The 5,809-nt window shown below is 33.3% G+C and overlaps 1 non-coding gene across 1 annotated transcript; it reads left to right on the top strand.

Annotated features, from left to right (window-relative positions):
* Positions 1-520: 520 nt before the first annotated feature.
* LOC122308573 lies at positions 521-628 on the top strand. The gene has a single exon (XR_006242093.1). It is a non-coding gene; the product is annotated as a small nucleolar RNA R71 (small nucleolar RNA).
* The last annotated feature ends 5,181 nt before the right edge of the window (positions 629-5,809 follow it).

Raw genomic sequence — 5,809 nt, 5'->3', positions numbered from 1 at the left:
ACTTCCAGCTAAAATTGGGGCGATTGTACCACACCATATTATAGGTATCAGGGAAAGTTGTAAAAGATTTCTTGTACCTAAGACATTACATTGTTCCTCATACATCCTTCTCATCTCAACAAATGTAGGACACTCTTGGGCAAGGTGATCTACCCCGCTACACACAAAACATGATCCAAAAGACTCTGCATGATTAGCCATGTGTGTTGGCTTTAAGACCTTAGTCTTTAACACCTCTAGCTCCCTAGTGAGCATCTCAACTTTAGCATTTAGGTTATCCTCTTCCCTAAAATGGTAAATTCCACCACCATTTAGGTTTCCTGCAAGTTGTGACCTATTTGTACTCTCCGTAGCACTATGTCCAATCCAAGTGTGAGCTTTTTCAGCAAACTCATTGAGATATTCTATGGCCTTATCAGGATCTTTCTATAAGAACTCATCATTACACATCATCTCTACAAATTGGCACTCTTTAGGTGTAAGTCCCTCATAAAAATAACTCACTAAGTGCCAATTCTCATACCTATGGTGAGGACACATACTCAATAGCTCCTTCAATCTCTCCCAAGACTAATACAAAGTCTCACTATCCTTTTGTGCAAAGGTGGAGATTTGTCTTTCTAAAGCATTAGTCTTATGTTGGGGAAAGTACTTATTAAAAAAAATCTGAGTCATCTCATTTCATAACCCAATAGATTGTGGTATCAGTGAGTATAGCCAACTCTTAGCTCTATCATTCAAAAAGAAATGAAAGAACTTAAGTCTCACAATATTATCAGTTGCATTTTAACTATAAAAAGTTGCAACTACTTCCTTAAACTCCCTAATGTGCATATATAGTTTTCATTTTCCAAGCCATGAAAAGTAGGAAATAGCTGTTTCATCCCTGTTTTAAAATTCAGTTGGCGAGTATTAGCTGGAAACATGATACATGATGGTGTGGCTGTGCGTGTAGGGTGGAGATAATCCTGAAGGGTCCTAGTAGGTTGATCTCCTTGTTCACTCATTTCCTTAAAATTAGAAAAATTATCAAACAAATTATTAGAAAAATTAGACTCTGACTCTCACACAGGTCTACAAGCAAACCGACCAAATGCGTCTCTATTCCTGTGCATGCAAAGTAGAGAAAAATGCAACACTAAAAAAAACAAAACTATCAAAAGAAAAAGAAAATAAAATAAAAATGCAGCAAGTTAAAAGACGGAACAAAGTTGCACCCTTTACAAACTACTGAAAAGAAAACTATCTAGCAATTCTTGTACCGTCTCCTCGGCAACAACACCAAAATTTGATTACGCCCAAAGAATAACACGGTAGTTGTAGCACAGCTTTGAGGTGTCGATTCCATAGGGAGACAAATTAAAAGAATAGCAGACGAAACAAAGAAACTAAAGAAAAATATTAAATGATTAATGAAGAATAAAAATTAATTTTAAATGTAAATTAAAGTGAAACAAAGTTACTAATGAAAAAATTACTTAAATTTGACGAATAGTAGAGCATCGGGAATCTCTTGCACAAATTCGGTATTTTAATTATTCTTAATTCATTGAATAACTCAATTAGAAACTCAATTCCTGAAATTTTCAATCAGAATGTATAGATTTATAAACCAAAATTAAATCAAATGTAACCCTTTGAAAAATCATTCACTAGTTTTAAAATATGTAAATTACTATTCCTATTGAGAAAATTCAACAACGACAATATATTCAATGAGTAATACTGCAACAAAGAACTAAATCAATATAAATAAATAATTGATTCAAACATAATCAAAGAACTAATCTATTCAATAGAAAAAGCATGACTAAATCCATAAATAGAATAAATTCTATGATTATTCGGATAAAAAAACATCAAGAATGAATTGAGAATGATAAAATAAAAAAATTTTAATAATTGAAAATAAAATACATAAATTAAAAATACCATCTAATGTGCAAGTTCATCCCTAACCCTACTTGAGAATTTAGTTACCCATAAATTTAATGGACAACAAAAATCTAAGAGAAAATAGAAGTGAGCGGCGGTCGTAGAAGTGATTTTTTTCTCTCTTAAAATATACCTCTTATGCCTCTTCTCCCCCTCTATTTCATGTTAATGATATACTTATATAGGGTAGTAAAGAAACCTTAATGTCTGCATAATTTCCGCATAAAACAATTGTCTAAATTGTAGGACTCATCTTGGCAGCCATGTACATTCTTCAGAAGTTTGAATTTGAAAATTATTATTAGAGACAAATTTATAGCCCTTTAAAATATTTTTCTAATACATCAAGAATCAGATCAATCTGATATGTGAATAAAAAGTTAAGGTCAAAATACTAAAGTATGTACAGACTGTCTCCTAGCAAATTTCAGATTTTGAGTTCTAGCAGTTTCCTTTTGTGATTTTTTTTCTTGATCCAATTTGCTCTCAAACCCCATGAAACTCCTCCTTTGAATTTGACTGGGCTTTGACTTACTCTTTTATAAAATCTGAAATTAAACATAAAAAAATTGTTTAGGAGTATTCCAACGTAAATAGAAACTCAATTTAAGAATACACATTAATTTCTATAATTTTTATTCACATTTTAGCATTTTAATCCAATAATAGAGTATTTAGAATGCACTTTCACGCACTCATCAAAGCTCATAATCATAATAAATAAAAAATAATTATTTAATTAAAATACTCGTAAATACAGGGTATCACATCTTCCCCCTAAATAATTTTTTATTTTTGAAATTGGCAAGGTCAAACATTAATGCCAAGGCAAGATACAAGGTACAACATCTAGGGAATCCCAATGATTAATAGCTTCATACGATAATCTGTGCTAACCTCAATCGACTCCTATGCTAAAACTTCCAAACCCTCGTTGCATACTTCACTTTGATAACTCATTAGCCACTTCTCAAGTTAACTATCAATAAGCATAATTTGCACAACCAAAAGATTAATCTCTAACTACACGTATCGTCTCAAAATTTAAAGTCACCCTTAATTCCTCAAAATCGGCACGACGTTTGAACGCCCCAACTATATCACCAAACATCACGCTCTCACTGTGCACTCTAATAAATCGCCACAATGCATAAAGTTTGTCCTCATAAAATAAAACCATCAATTACAAGCTAACTCAACCTACTAACAAGAAAACATTTACCACATTTTAGTATAAAATACTCAGTCTCCCAAAACCATGAATTATTACACATATCCCTCAAAATCAACAAGAATCATTTCCTAAATCTGCACCATCTATTATCCTTAAATTAGGTATGGATCAAATCTTAAAACATGTCATTATAACCTCGAGCTAATAACGATTATTTTCTGAATTAGATCAAAATCTTCAATCCTCAAATAAATACACGAACTAAATTAATACCCTCAATCCTAAAAAATACTCTCCTTGAAAATTCCTATCTCAATAATTCAACTTTAATCAGCCCCATTTTAATGGTTACAAACTAATCAATCTCCAAAATAAATCAAGCTAGCAAACCAAGTTTAAAAAAATAAAAATAAAAATAAAACACTCAAATTTTATTACAAATCAGTACTTTAAGACTGCAATTCTAAAACCTTAAACTATATAAGATTCATTTTTCGAAATCCTCAAGATCAATGAATTTAGATATAAAACAATTGCCTTTTAAAGGTTGTAGATTCTAAGGCCCCAAATGTTATCAAATTGCTTATCAGAGTCTGTGAGATCTAAAACTTTCAATTTAATTAATCACTCAAATGATTGTTGAACCTACAACCTTAAATCCCATAAACTTGTTTCATAAAAATTTTAGGGCCTTAAACCTTAGATGAAATTCTCATAAATTTATCCTTGAAGTTCATTGAACTTACAACCTCTTACTCTAAAGTCTCATTTCATATCTCCACGGAATCTAAAACCTTAATTATTTTAAAGCTATTCCCCTCCTTAGTTGAGACTTTAGTTCCTACTCCAAAGAGATCACCTAAATCATGTTGCTCCCTTCAAGCCTCGACATTAAAAAAAAAAAAAAAGGGAACCAAATCGCTAAGAGTTTAGACTTACTACACTAAATATTCATACCTATCAATGGCATTCTCAGTCGTATCATCTTCCTACCATAGAGTAACGCTTAATCCCACTTTTCAACTCAAAAAAAAAAAAAATATAATAATATATAGTATAATGAATTAAAATAAAACTAAATAACATACGATAAAATAACAAAAAACCAATAAAATAAAATAGCATACAATAAAATAAATCAAATAAAATAAAATAACATAATTTGAACAAAATAATTTCAAATTAAAACTTTAAAATTTTCTGATACTACATTTACGGGACATGTGGCTTTACCCAGAGCCGAATCGCTCTGATACCACCTGTAATGCTCCCGACTCCCCCATCGCTAAGGGTCACGCACCCCAACGACATGTGCTAAGTGTGTGTACATATAAAAAGTGTATAACAGAAAATCGCAATGGATAAATTAAAAGTTAGTAAACTAAATACCAAAATTTTAAATACATATTTTTCAAAATAAAAATACCTTCAAAAGTTATACAGTAATATGGTAAAAATATAATAAAAACCAAAATACATAACGAAAGTGGGAAACAACTCCCAAAACACGAAAAACGACCCAGGTCACTCTTCCGGCTGAGCCAATCCCTCAGGCCCAACGTCCACATCTGTATCAAAATCTACGATTCCATAAAATGGAACCGTAGGGTTCGAATACCACATAAGATTTGAGTCTCGGTAAGTAACCAACTAAACAACCCACAAGATAAATATACATTAATGCAACCAACATGTATGTGTGCGCATGATGAAACATGCATGTGCCTAAGACCATCATTTTCTTTCCCAAAAAATGGTACTTATATCCATGCAATCATAAACTGCCATTTTTCCAAAAAATGGTCCAGCCTATCCATTTATTGTTCATTATTGGCAGAAATTGTAGGCAGGACTCTACCACCACCCCTACCACTAGCATTGTAGTCAGTAATAACAGTCGGGGCTTATCACCATCCCTATCGCATGCACTGTAGGCGAGAATCACAGGTGGAGCTCTATTACCGTTCCTGCTTACCACCATCCTTACCAAGTGTACCGTAGGTGGGAATCACAGACGAGACTCTACCACCATCCCTACTTACCATCATCCCTACAGCTAGCACCGTAGGAGGGACTCTACCACCGTCCCTGCTTACCACCATCCCTACAGTTCATTTTTCCTTTCTTTCATTCATTTCAATTCATTCATATACACACATACCCAAAATCCTTTTTCAAGATGAAAACTCAGTTTTCATCCTTAACACATGAAAATGTATGAACAAAATGATGAATGTCATGACACCAAACATAACTTATAAAAACCCAAACATAATCCAATCCCACAAACCATCACATCCTCCATTCTGACCCAACTTTCATACTTCTCGAACCCAAGGTCCAATACAACCAACCAGACTGTAAAAAATATATTAGTGTAAAAATATATTTAAATCTTAAAAAATTCTTTGAAAAATTACTTCAATGATGAATAGGCAAACTCTAGAAGATCAAGGGTAAGCATCACGGGTGATGTCGAAAGCGGCAAAGCCACTATTTCAAGGGGCTAGCCGTGAGTTCAAAATAGGAAAAATCAAAGTGGAGCTACGGGAGGCTTGGGTTAGCCATGGAGGGGCTTAAGGAGGTCAGTGGAGTTGATGGTGTTGGCAAATGGCCATGGGTGATGGCGCATGGAGGAGATCTGTCAACTTGGAGGAGGAGAGGCCATGGGAAAGTGAGGGAGAGTGAGGGAAGGAAAAG

Source organism: Carya illinoinensis, chromosome 4, assembly GCF_018687715.1.
Source record: "Carya illinoinensis cultivar Pawnee chromosome 4, C.illinoinensisPawnee_v1, whole genome shotgun sequence".
Classification (NCBI taxonomy): domain Eukaryota; kingdom Viridiplantae; phylum Streptophyta; class Magnoliopsida; order Fagales; family Juglandaceae; genus Carya; species Carya illinoinensis.
The sequence above is the reverse complement of the archived record's forward strand: the minus strand, read 5'-3'. Positions and strand labels throughout refer to the sequence as shown.